Here is a 13,938-nt window from a genome sequence, read left to right on the forward strand (position 1 = left end):
TGCACAGATACTCATTGAAATAATGTCCGACGAAGCAGATGTTAACATAGTTATAGTTTTTGGAAAAAGGAACTCTTCAGTAAGTTCATTTTACGCGCCGATAAAGTATGCTTTATGACCTTCGGTTGCACATGTTAACTCACATATTATTTTGAAGAGCCAAATTAATTATCAGAATGATTTGAACTTTTTGACGACCCTGGCATAAACGGTTGAAATGAAAAAACGTTTTTTGTTTGTAAAAACATTTTTATATATCTGCAGCACACTTAGAAACCATTCATATGGCTATTTATGTATCATTCAGGTGACATATTATCTATTAATATGAATAGGGTTATGCATGAATATAATTAGGCTTCTATCTATATTTCAATGATCATGTAACGAATATAGGATAAGGTAATTAATTCGGTAGCGCAACCATTGATAGTGATTTTCTGCATGTTTTTGAACAGTGCCACAGCTCAACCCTCCCATCTCGAGTTGCCCTAAACGGATGAGAAATCGAAACGCCATCTACTTCTTCGGCTCTTTCTATCTATATGCAATGAAAATTTATAGGATGAATAGGGTGCTATATTAGGCGGCGTTCGCGTGAGACGGAATTAAATCGGCGGAATCCTGAGCGAACGCACAAATTGTCTTCTAAGGCTATTTAAATGTCATTCGCGGGGGCACAAATTGTTATTTACCGTGGCATTGGCGTGGTAGGAATATGCGAGGGAAAGAGAGTGATAGAAAGAGAGAGAGGAAAACAGCACGGCTTCCCCTTTATCCCGCCTCTCCGTCAGTCACATCCCTCCCTCGTTTAGGTAGCCGTTTCATTGACTTGGGCAGTAGTATACGGGGTCATGACGAAAGTCGAAAAAATTCTCCGTGAGCCCAGGTGCGCGCGACCGAGACCGGATGGTGCGTTGGTGTCTGGGGCTCACCCTCCTGCTCTTCACTCCGTACCCTCTCCCCCGACGCCGAACCCTTCGGGCGCGCTACTAGATCGCTGACCCCTCCCCTCCCTTCGCTCTGCCCCCTTTCCCCATCCCGACCATCCCGTTTCCCTCCCTCCCCTGCCCTCTTCTCTAACTCCCTCCCCTTCCTCCTCTCCCCGCAACCCCTTCTAACCCTTCCAATCTAAATCTATTTCGGGACCACCGTCTCCAATGCACTCGGAAAGCGAGCGCACGCACGCACCGAGAGCACACTCACGCACGTGCACCGTCCTTCCTCCGAACTCCTTTCTGCCCCCCCCCTCCTCCTTCCCTTAACCCGTCTCCATGCATTTCTCAGCCCTTAATGCAGTCCAAAAAGGACGTCCCGCAACTCTGTCCTTAGTTGAATTCGCTCAAATCACCACCGTCTGCAGTTATTTGAAAAGAATAGTCACGGCATAAATAAACCTTTGCTTTTTTTTGAACTCCTCAAAGTGTGGTGTCTTGGAGAATATCGATGCATACAACGTGGCATTGGTTAATTCTTTTCTACCACCTATTGAGGATATGATAGTAATGACAGAAGCAAATTTTACGGTGTAAATTTTGCATTATATTTCATCCGTATTAGGGATTAATATAACAGACAAGAAATGCAAAAGCGAAGATATTTTAGTTATTTTTAGCATTAAATCTTATGTTGCTGACGGTGTACTTAGTGGACACTGATCATGCTTATCAGTTTTGAGTTCACATGCTTTAATCCTTTTTCCTCGATTTTTTCAATGTGATTCAATAATTCTTCATTTTTTTCGTCCTCAAAAAAAAATGTTCAGGCTAAAAAGTGGATTCACGGATACTAATTACTGGATACGCAAAAGTCAGACTTTCGGAGCTCCGTACTACTAACCATTTTATGGTTAGTAATATGATTTACAGGTATATGGTTACCACGGTTGAAATTGCAATATATTTTCTATATTTCCATGTTATATCTTCAATTATATTGCATATTTCCCGCATGCAACTGGTGGCAATGTAGTGGAACCCATCATACTTGAGAAAGGGTGTTGAATTGGTAGACTGAAAATGTTTTCATATGATTTTTCACCAAGTTAAACGCAACACGTATCATGCTTATAATATGTGGAAAGGTGATTGGGTTTCATTAAAATTCATGTGAGATGGATACCGGGAACTATATAGATGATGGAGACCATAAGAAGTGTAAGCGCGTTGGAATAATCAGACTTATAATTCCATTGTAACAATATCTAGGTATCGATATACTAGGATAAGGTATTACTAAATATGTTTTTGCCATGCCGAAGAATTCCTTACATTAAAGAAAGACTGTGTGTACAGTCATTCGTCATGTAATAACTTAAACTTAATTCACCAAGCTACATTCTTTCATTCAAATAAAACTATCATGCACTCTATTTCAGTATTAGGTAGTTCAAAAAAAGAGAAGCCTAGTTCAACTCCAGCGTTGAATGGCGTATACAAAACAGCAAAATTCACCCATCTCTAAATTGCTTCACACAAAACTGGGAAGATTAGTACAGACATCAAAAGAAGATTTACATGAATAATAAGAAGTTTTTACAAGGAGGAGGAACTGGTGATAAAAATATTACGTGATCACGTAGAGAATACTTCAATGGAAACTTTGAAGGATCGCGGAGTTTAACGGGCGAATCGATTAAGTTCTCTATTAGCACTGTGGAATATTGTTTAGTATCGATGTTTCAATGTCTAACTTAAGTGTGGGTCATTAGGGTGAAGTCTGCCGGGGTGATTTCTACAGACTTCCGAGACTTGGTTTGTAAAACGAACCTGTATTTTCCTTTGAGATTACAACTTCACCTCTTGATACGCTTCATATCAGTATCTTTCCCACAACATTGACATCTTGGATTTTGTAAGTTGTCCTAGATTTCTTGAATCCTTATTTAGTACCCATGCCAGTCTTGATCGGGTTCCATGGCTGAATTTAATAATTATATCGCTAAACAGCACCGATTGTGTCTTTGACCGCAGATAAGAAGATAAACTCGTGTCCAAAAACTAAAAGACTCACTAATGTCCGCTTCCAAATGTGTATAGGAATACATATGGTGAATCGCGAGCTGTATGCACATGTAACCTCCCCTGGACTCTATCCCCGGTTGCTATGTACGCTGGATTACCAGAAGTAATGGGTTTTCACTATTACTCTCTGATGCGTAAAATGCTCACCTGCATTATTCTCCATCGAAGGCCTTCTTCCCTTTTCTCTAAATATTTTGAACAGATGTAACGGTAAGAAAGAGAGAGATTCAAAAGATTTCGGAAGGAAGTACTCGAATCACTAGATGCATTGACAGGAGGACCGCTGATGCTTAAATGTTCCACTGCATTGTCGTCGAGGTCAAAGCGCGGCTCCAGCGGTCCATTTTGCGAGTCATGTGAGTGTGTGCAACCGGGGCATGGGTTATTAATTTTTGTCGTGTTACTTGCCAAAGAAAATATAAATGCAGTAGAGATATCCAGTGCAGTCTATATTTGGCGGTTCAAAATGGCGATGGGTTTTGAGACTTAGCTATTTAAAAGCGAACGAACTTAAGCTGGCTTGACGTGTCAAGAGCTCGGATAGGTTTTTACATTTGGTCATTGGATAGAAATTTTTTAACACGAATAAAATTTAAATATTTTTCTGGCAGTAAATATCAGCTAAATAATATCGATGGAAATATTAAGGTCCCACTTCTGCTAGCTTTTCATCTAGTCTCTAGAGAAAATTGCATTCGAAAAATGTGGAAGCAAAAATTTGATTCTAATACTACCAAAACGCTTATGCTTTTTATTTTTATTTACTTATGTGGCCTGCAAGCCACTGCTAGGGTGTGTGGCAGGGGGTGAATACACACCAGAATAATTTTACCTGAACATGATCCTACCGCAGTCAAACAGTTTTATTATGATCCCCTGTCATCTGTGGACAAAATGGCATCTTAAATCTATCTGTTCTACACTTAATCCAAATAATTTTACTAATATGATTTCTCCTACCGTAGATGGGGTAATAATACATTTCCAACATCATTGCTAAAGGAACCTCCTTCTAATTAAATTAAGAGCTTCAATCTAATATTTAACCTTAGCTCCATGAGTGATTCCCAGCCTAGCTGCTCTAAAATGTGTTATACGCTCTTTAAGTTTACCACAACAACATTTTACAAATTTAACTCCTCTACGCTGCACGTGATCCGATTCGGCAATTAATCCAACTTCGTGAGGATCCTATATACTTGCAGCATATTTTAAATGAGGCCTAACTAACGGCAGACTACATATCTCTTTGCTTAATCCAGGAGAGATCGTGAGTGAAGGTAATGCCTAGGTATTTAATTGGGTTTACGAATTCCACTTCGGTGTTCCCAACCCAGTAGGCATTGGGTTGGGAATTTCTATTTTTCCAAAATTGTACAACTACGCATTTTTTAAGTTTAATTCTAATTGCCAAGAGTCGCACCAGCGTTATTAACATTGGTTAATTGATGCTTATCATGAAATACATACAGAAAGGAATATCATGGAATATATTCCGAAAAAAATTACCCTATCACCAATTTTATCATCATCACAGGTTTTCAGTCTGAGGTCTGATCTGTAGGGCAGACTACCCAACTTTCTGCTTATAACTTCATTACATCATTGCTCTTTGAACCAAAATTGTCAATCACATGCTTCTAATGGTTTAAGCTTCCTCGATAGCTCAATTGATATGACACCTGCCCGGAATTGTTTATCCCAACAGTTTATGTTTAACTCATGTTTAGGATGATTCACTGAAATATGCTAAACGAAACCATTTAGATTTTCTTTTTTCCAACGCACCAATTATTGGTTTGATAGCATGCAGAGTGATGCACGAATTTTGCCAAATATTAGGTAATATTTAGATTGAAATCGGTGGATAGGTCTAATATGTTACTTAAATCCTCAGAACAATAATATTGTAAGTCAACGAAATAGCATTTATTAGAATTTTATCGGGGAAACATGACGAAAAGATTGAAGAGCTATGTTATATTTCGCTGGCTAGGCCTCGTATAGAATATACAACTACTAGTATATGAGATCCTCATGAAGATGGATTGATTGCCGCAATAGAACTTGTTCAGTACAAAGATGCTATATCTGTAAAACATTATGATAAACTGAGTTGCGTGTCAAAATTATTCGAGGAGCTGGTGCAAAATCTTCCGTACTTGATGAATTCGAATCTGTTCATTCATCTTTGAAAGTTATATCCACAAGGTTACAATCTAGTTGACTTCGCTACTTGTCGGTTGCTGTCATATTCTGTGCAATGGCTGTTGAGAGCACTCCGTTTAACCGCGGCATTAGTCATCCCTCCACCAAGTGATTTCTCAGGGCGCGCATCGCTAGTGTGGAGTCCGAAGCAAGGAATTGAACTCCCTCCGATGTGCCATTTGTCGATGTGCGAGTGCACCCACCGCCTTGGTTAATAAGAGGGTGAGGTGCGCCGGCATCACTCTCGCTCACGTAACGAACCCCCCCCCCCCGCAGGATTGTGACGCTGAAGGGGTAGCGCCGCTCGGGCCCCCGCCGCCGTTATTGCCCTCGGCGGGAGAGGAAGCGTTGGGCGTGGTGTTTTGGGGGCGGCGAGGCGGAGGGAGGGAAGGAATGGAAGGCAAGCGCAACAATGTAAGCCCTGGTGCCCCTCTCTGGTGTTCCACACTCCTGCGGACGAGTTTTACGAGTCCCCACTCTTTCATGTATAAAGAGAGTTTTGACGTACGAGTAGATTCCACAGTGGTCTTCCCACTCTTCGGTCACAACTGTCTTCTGTAATCGATGAGTCGAATGTGATTCGGGTATGAATCGATGAGTTGAGAGGAGTCGGTAGTTTTCAAAATAATTGGCCACCATATCACTTGCAGGGCGGGTGGAAATGGATGTGGTGCCCGAACTGACTTTGCTTAGGAGTCCCATTGACAAACGATGATCTCCCGTTCCGACTAACTCCTTCGCCTCCCGCCCTCGTGGCAGCTCGCACCATGAGTTGTTGATGAATAGCGATTCATTTGGAGCAGCCGAAATGTTATGAGCTCTAAACTTTGAAGCAATAATTGGTGGCGTAAATGGTCCAATGTTTGAAACTTCCATGAATTAAGGTACTATAGAGAGAATCAGGTGTGATGTGGTGGAATCGTTCCATAATGATAGAAACAAAGAAAGACACTTGCAATTTTCTAATTAATAAATTCTTTAACACCGACTAGTTTTGGTGTACTACGCCATTTTCGGTGCACCACACCAGGAAACTGGTATAGTACACCGAAACTAGTCGATATTAAAGAATCTACGAAGTGGAAAATTGCTAGTGCTTTTCTTTGTTTCTGTCATGACCTTAGGCGTTAGATTCCTATGCTGTTGTTTTGATGATATATTTAAAAAATATTAATGCATTGGTGTTTCTATTCCAGCTTTAAACACTGACTCTGTCTATTTTTGTTTATTAACCATAAAACTAAGTAAGCCGTCAGAACAAAAAACGTATTGTTTAGCTTCGAGACTCGTAATGTATTTCATTGAACGCCTTCAAATTGATAGCAATTCCTGACCCATTTAACACAGTACGTCTGATTTATAACTGTTCATATTTTCCCCGTCTGCCACATAACTTGTGATTTTTTAGATGCATTCTGCGATAAGCATAAATGGAAATTTAAAAATACATGCTAGAAAATATTTATAAGAATTTAACACTCTCGATATATCCCTACCAAAGGTATCAATCCGAAGGTGGTGGTTGAGCTTAGCGCTCACCCAATGCTAAGCCAAAAAGCGCGTGAAATTAACGCAACATGGTACGGGGGTCATTTCCCTTTACACTACCGTCAGTGTTTACTCAGGATGATCTGGCACCCGAAAAATGACACAGGTTGGGTGGAGCTGATGGTGCCCATAGGCGTCTCCAGGAATTGAACCCTGGTCTTCCACCAAGTAGCTAAGCGCTCTACCCATTATCTATGTATTTACTGTAACGTCGCCCTCGATTTATCATATCTCGAGTAAAATTAGTGCTAAAACTCATTCATTATTTTAGAAACTGGTAGAAATGGAGTTTATATTTTGAAGCACATTCCATATTCATTTTCTGTGACTTGGCAACACTGAGCTTTTTTAAAGAAATATCACACAGGTATGATATGTGTTAAGTAACATGACATGATGTTGCTGCAGGTTTTGCTAGTTCTACTTTCCGTCAATTGTGCAGGAGAATTATTCATTTTCCACTTTTCCGGTCCTTCAAGGATACCTCGATCCATGTCATATCGCGCAAAAAAGGAGAAATCTAGCAAGTAGTCATACAGGAGAAATCTCTTTCATATTCCAGCTTGCGCTTTGTTCTCTTTTATCCTTCCAACCAACACGACTTGAAATTATGTGGGTATTTGACGTGAGCACACACCTTAAGGGTGCTGAATGTGCCCAACAAAGGCGTACATGTCTACGCCTTTGTTGGGTTGTGTACATGTCTGTCGACGTATTTTATTTGTCATATGGAGCCCTGAGTACTCTCAGCTTCGTCTAACCTGAGTTTTCTTTCGGGTATCATATACGAGTATTCCAGAGAAACTACTGGCGTCACAGAAAAAGGCCGCACAGAACTGACCCCCCAGATTAGAATTTCACTTGGTGTTAGCCTCAGTATTATGCAAACTATAGCCTCACCTATCCAATAAGTCCTCTAGTTGATTATTGTGGTCTGCAAAATATTTAAAAATATGTGAGAGTTGGAAAGTACTGTAATTAATAGTCAAAAGAAATAATGGTTGAAAATATTTATATGGGGCCTAGTTTAATATAGACCTGAAATACGGTATATGAGGCAAATTGTGGGTAATAGTTAGAAGATTGAAATGGTAGGAAGAGAATTTGAATAGAAAAATGGCCAGAAGTAGAAACGAAGTTCGAGGCATAGTAAGAGAGGAGAAACGGTTATCGGAATTTGGATAAAGCAAATAATTATTTATTTAGCTAGGTTCCCTGAGTCCAAAAAAAGCTTACCATCTCCTGTAGCCAGCTGATAATAATTATATGGCTGGTAATTATTATAAAATAAAAATTAAAGTTAGTAGAAACTATTTGTTGGTATTATGGCAATTGGAAAGTCAGTATTCAGTATTCTACAGAACTACTTCTATGTGAAGAGGTATCAGGAGGTATTAAAAGTTATTGGCAGGAAATATTTTAGCGAATATTCTGGTCCGTCTGGCAAAATAAATCAAAAAAGAGAATCACTTGTTTGACTGCTGCGGTATGTAATGTACAGGTATGTAGTTCAAATGATATTCTTAACGTAATCCATAGCATCTACTAAGTGCAAAGGCCAGGGAAATTCGGAGAAAGTTTGTCTCTCTCAAGCTTATTTTATCCTGATGGAAGCACGAATATAATAAATCGTGGAATCCATTCATTTTTACTCCTCTTGCACTCAATCTCCATGAAATACGTAAAATATCTGTTAAATATGTTAAAGTATTAACGGAAATGTTGGTCTAAGAGGTTTTATAATTTTATTTTTGGGTGTGGCCGCCTTATGTGGCTCATAGTGTTTCTGTTGTTTCAGCGAGTGTTTTAGGGAGTAGCGTACGTACTTCGCTCTTCAAATCCCAGCTGCAATGCGGAAGAAAGCCTGTGGCAATTAATGCTCTATACACAGCCACACCCATAAAGAAACTGATTGAAAAGTTAGTTAATGTACTTTCCCTTCAATTACTCCGGTGAAACTTCAGTTATATGCATTTGCAAGGTAATTTATTGGACATATCCGAGGAATGGTTTATATTTTTTGGTTTTCCGTGCTGTTATTCATGTATATTACTCGTACTTCTCTTAAATTAATATCACTATGTCTCATAAATTTATCTATAATCTTATTACTTCTTTTAACTGTTCATTTGTACATGCAGAAAGTACTCCATTGCTACTGTCTATGTCGTGAAATGTATGCAACTCAAGAGGATTAAAAAAAATTATATTGACGAGGAAAAATGTAAAATTTCCAGAGCACCGCTAAGAGTAGAAGAAGCTTTGCATTTTGAATCAGATATCCACTTCTCAACTTTTCACTCACATCAGATGAAATAATTGCTGCTGCATTTTTCTGCGGCTGATCAGAAATGCGAAGAAAATTCGGCATTTAATACGCACATTCCGTAAGTTCCAAACGTGATGGTTGAATAACATTTTTAATGATTGGAGTTTTCCATGACTAGTAAACCACACCAATGTTCTTCAGGAAAATAAACGTCGTTTAAGGATATCGACTTTATTTCGGTCAATCCTATGGAATTATCGTTTTAACTAACAAATTCTTGTGTGCATTAAGATTCTCTGAAGTTTCCCCCGGCGGCCATCATTGTTGCTGTAAATTGTGAAATATGTTGAAGGCTAACATTGGAAGGAAGGAAATAAGCGATAAGACATCATGGTTATACCTGTGAATCAGTGTAATAGGCTCAAAGGTGAGTTTTCATGTGCGATCCAGTCATTGAATCTGGTTGTTTGTGCGAAGGTCTTCTTGAATTCTGCACTCAATTCGAAACGACCTGGCCCATCAGAACGCCAGAAGTTTCAATGACTATTGCTGATGGGGATCAGGGAGACTAATGAGGAAATGGTCTGTGGTAGAAATGGAAAAGGTTAAACACAGATTAAGATAAAGTATAAGAAGATTTGGCTCAAGTAAAACTAATAGAAGGGTAAGGGAGATCGAGGAGGGTAGTATGGCGAGGGGTAATCGTTCGGCTGGAGTCGACGGTGTGATTAATGGTACGGAACAGTGCGCCCTAAGGAGTAATCTAAATTTAGGGAAACGTCCTCTCTTTATATTTTAAGAATGGGAAACGGGGTAGGAAGGATTGAGCGGTGGGGGTGTCGGGAGAGTAGGTCTGGGGGTTCAGTAGGAGAGGGTGGGGAGGTGTGAGATCAAGAAGGTGGTGCAGATTCGAAAGAGGGCGCACTTCTCTGGATGTCACCCAAAGGACAAAACGCCGTCTGAACGTAATGTCGTACTTAAAAATAAGTCTCCGCACTCGTTTCGCCGTTCCCGAAATTTCGCTCCCGTTCCGTCCGCTTCCTTCGAGCCAATGCATCTCACCGATCTAATTCCTCGCTTTCTTTTCCCCAGGATGATCGGAGGAAAGTATTCCCCGGGGTGTAGAAATTGATGCTCTCCAGAAAACGATGGGATGATATCTGATGAGGTACAGGAGCCACCTGCTGGGCTACTGCCTGCGGGGAAATGTTGTTTTTGTAGTGCATTCTTGATGTTAGAAAAAAATGTGCATCCAGATACCCTGAAAATGAGAGGAAATTGATTATAGTAGCCTTAATTTTTCAATATTCCAAGAGTTAAGCAAAGTGGAAATGCGTCAATTCCCGTTAAATAAATGTTCGAATAAACTCAGCTTGTAAAGCTTATTTACTAAATCACACTGGGGTGCGAATAGTTTGAAGCGTGGAGATTCGTCACTCAGTCATTCAAAGCCGTTTTCCGTGAGGAATTCGCACGTTTCCGGAATGAGTACGCCATTCTCCATTGGGCTGCCTCAAGTTCTCTAAAAACTTAAAATTAGTGAACAGAAAGAAATTCGGATAGAGATGAAAGAATACACTTCGCTTTTCTGCATAGAATTTTTTTTATTACCACTTAGGTTTCATAACAGTGGAACGTCTTCAGGTGTAAAAAGTGGAAAAGCATTGCGTCATCTTTCATCGTGAAGGATTTTCACCATGTTACGCCTGAAACTGTCATTTAATTCAAATATCTTACTTTTAGCTGGTTAGGTATATAAGTATTGTGGCCATTCGAACCCATTCCATACATAATGGAACATGACCGTGTATATGGTAGTAGTAGTATTTAGGGGAGGCGACCGACTGCTGAGGTCATTTGCGCCATAGGGGATGGATAGGAAAGGATGAAGGGTGGAGAGAAACCCGGCGTCGGCATTAGCCTACTCTTTACGAAAGGCGTCAAAGGGGTCAGTAGCTTTACTTCCCATCCAGCGGATGGCGTACTCACTCAAGGTGTCCTCCACAAAGCACCTCAAGTAGGGATCGAGATACAACTGAAAAAATATTCAACACCGACGGGATTTGAGCCCGAGCCCTCTGGGTGGGAAGCCAGTACGGTAGCCACCGCACCAAGCCCGATCCCCCCGTGTATATGGTGTCGTGGGTAGTCAACACTAGTATTAAAACACCGAGACACCATATTTGAATTATTATGAAGACGGGACTAAATTTCGAGGGAGGTGTTATGAAATTCCTTTAGTTTAGCTAAAATAGAGTGCTTTCCTTAATAAGTTCAGACACGATATACTTAATCGATAACTTGACACATGGAAAAATAATAAAAAAAAAGCATACAGGTAGGAAAGTAGCAGATTTGCTACTATATTAAACGGATGCATGAATTAATTCAAGCGCATGCACCTACTACAAAACCAACACTAAAGACAATAGAGGGGTATCATTGTATTCATTTCAAATGAGCGTCAAAATTGAATACAAGCAACAATATTTCTGGTAATTTCTTGATACAAATTTTAGAGCTTTAAAAAAATAAACTTCAAGCAATAGTTTCGGAAGGATAGAATAGGTATATTTCATTAAAAGCAAGTCATAAATTCGTTTAAGGACATAATTAGGCGGGAAATAATTAAGTGTTCGCAGAGCACCAGATTCCGTAACACTTCCTGCAATAAAATCCCAGTATAGAGGATATCCATGAGCATGTGAGTGTTTGCAGGCATGGGCACCACGGCACCAACCGTCGATTTTTATGTCTGCGGCGTGTCAAGGCCTAAGCGGAGAGATTTGGCGCCTCTGCGTCTTCTGTCTGTGGAGGGGAGAAGGGAGGGTTTTTCGGGTTGGACGTAGGGATTCTTCCCCCTTCGTGCAAAATATTTCTTCCTCCTGGCCGAACCTGCCTCACTGAATGGTGCGTTGGCTGGCTGACTGTCTGTCTTCCGTTTGGTAACGGCCAAGTCGTGAGAAAACAAGATGGAGCCGGTCTTTTTTTTCCCAACCCTCTCTCGTCGAGATGTCGGAAGACTTGAGGCATGGAAGGAGGTGAAACAGGAGGGGAAATGTTTTCGTGAGCGGGGAGTGGGTGTGGGAGTGAGCTGGATGATGAGCTGAGAAGGGATGTTCGGAGGATGGTGTTGTGGGGGAGGAGATTGGTGGCTGAGTGGGTTACGAGGGGGGTTTGGCGGGTCGGTCGGAAGGGGTGGGGAAGGATGGTGTTGTGGTGCCGGAGGAGAGGCACTGAGGCTACGTGGTGGTGTGCCCGGAGGAAAGGAAAGAAAAAAATGGGTTCGGGATGCGAGGGCGTGTGTGTGTGTGCGTGCGTTGCCGTGCGTGCGCGAGGGAGGAGCTGGAGAAGGAAAAGTCGTCGACCCTTGCATTGCTGTTGACTTCTATTTGGGGACCGTATTTCCCCCCTCCCCCCGATCCCTCCACCCCCTCCCCGCTCTCCCTCTTCCTTTCCCTCGTTCCCCTTCTTCCCTCCCTGCTCCCGTCTTTCCCCCCCCCATTGCACGCCCAATGTCTGAACAGTAGTTTGTGGAGGAATCCGCGCTCTCTCCCATTGATGGACGTGCTGTGTATATCGACGCGTGCAACATCAGTGAGCCGCGGCCTTATCGATTCTCACTATTACGTTGTCGGAGTCTTAATTAATCTCCCAGATTTGAAACTAGCAAAGATGCATTCTGTTTTGGCTTAAACCTCAGTAAACTATAATTTATTATATTGTTCTTCGTCGGAGAAGGCAACATATGTCCCATGCCCGCGTATTTTAATTAGAAGGTCGTCTTAGTCTGTGTAAGATTGCCTTTCGAATATTTTTAACCGGTTTTATATAAATCTGTTATTAATATTTATCAGCAAATTACAAATTATTTTTCTTTGATAAACGCTGAACAACTGCAGTGATAATTTTTTTTAAACTATTCATCTAAGTTGATGAGTCAAATTCATAAAATGTTGACAAGAAAAAACAAATAAATCGATGAATTGGGAAAAGCGTTGTATATTTTAGCATTAAGCAATATTTAAAAGGTAAAATTTAAATCAAACTCACAATATAAGCCTGCAGTTGGAGAAAATTGAGACTAATTATGGGAACATCAAATCAATCTTTGAGTTAAGTCTTCTCTTAGCACAAACCTTTCGCCTTTCGATATATATATATATATATATATATATATATATATATATATATATATATATATATATATATATATATATATATATATATATGAAATATTCCTTTACCTGTCTGCATACTGCTAATGAGATTAGGATACTGAAGAATTTCTCTGTGGTTCACGATTTTAAGTTTCTCATTCCTTGTTTTTCAAGGACCAGTGTAAAATGGAACGAGATATTATAAATTATTGGTAAGTATCTTAATATATTTGGACATATTTGCAAAACTGTTTTCTTGAGTCCTCCTATTCATAAAAAAGTTGATGATTTCAAAGTGGTCGGAATGCTGGGATAAATGTCATCGACCAAAATAAATGTCATTGGCATTTTTCCTCGCTTTTTTTACTTAAACGAATCAATGACTGGCTTTTAATTGAATACTACTACTCTATCTTTCGGAAACTATTGCTTTAAGTTTATTTTTTTAAATTCCGAAATTTTTATCAAGAACTGTACAGAAATATTTTTGCTTGCATTCAATTTTGACGCCCATTTGAATTACGATTATGCATCTGCATTCTATCTAGTGCTAGTTTTGTATTAGGTGCATGAGCTTGAATTTAGCCATGTATTTCCGAATTATAGCGGCAAACATACTACGTTCGTAATTCCAAGTTAATTTTTTAATTATTTATTCACGATTCAAAGTATCAGTTAAGTATATCGTGTCCCAACTAATGAATGAAAGAACTCAATTTTAATGAAACTA

Source organism: Hetaerina americana, unplaced genomic scaffold (assembly GCF_022747635.1).
Source record: "Hetaerina americana unplaced genomic scaffold, ioHetAmer1.1.p SCAF_10, whole genome shotgun sequence".
NCBI classification, from domain to species: domain Eukaryota; kingdom Metazoa; phylum Arthropoda; class Insecta; order Odonata; family Calopterygidae; genus Hetaerina; species Hetaerina americana.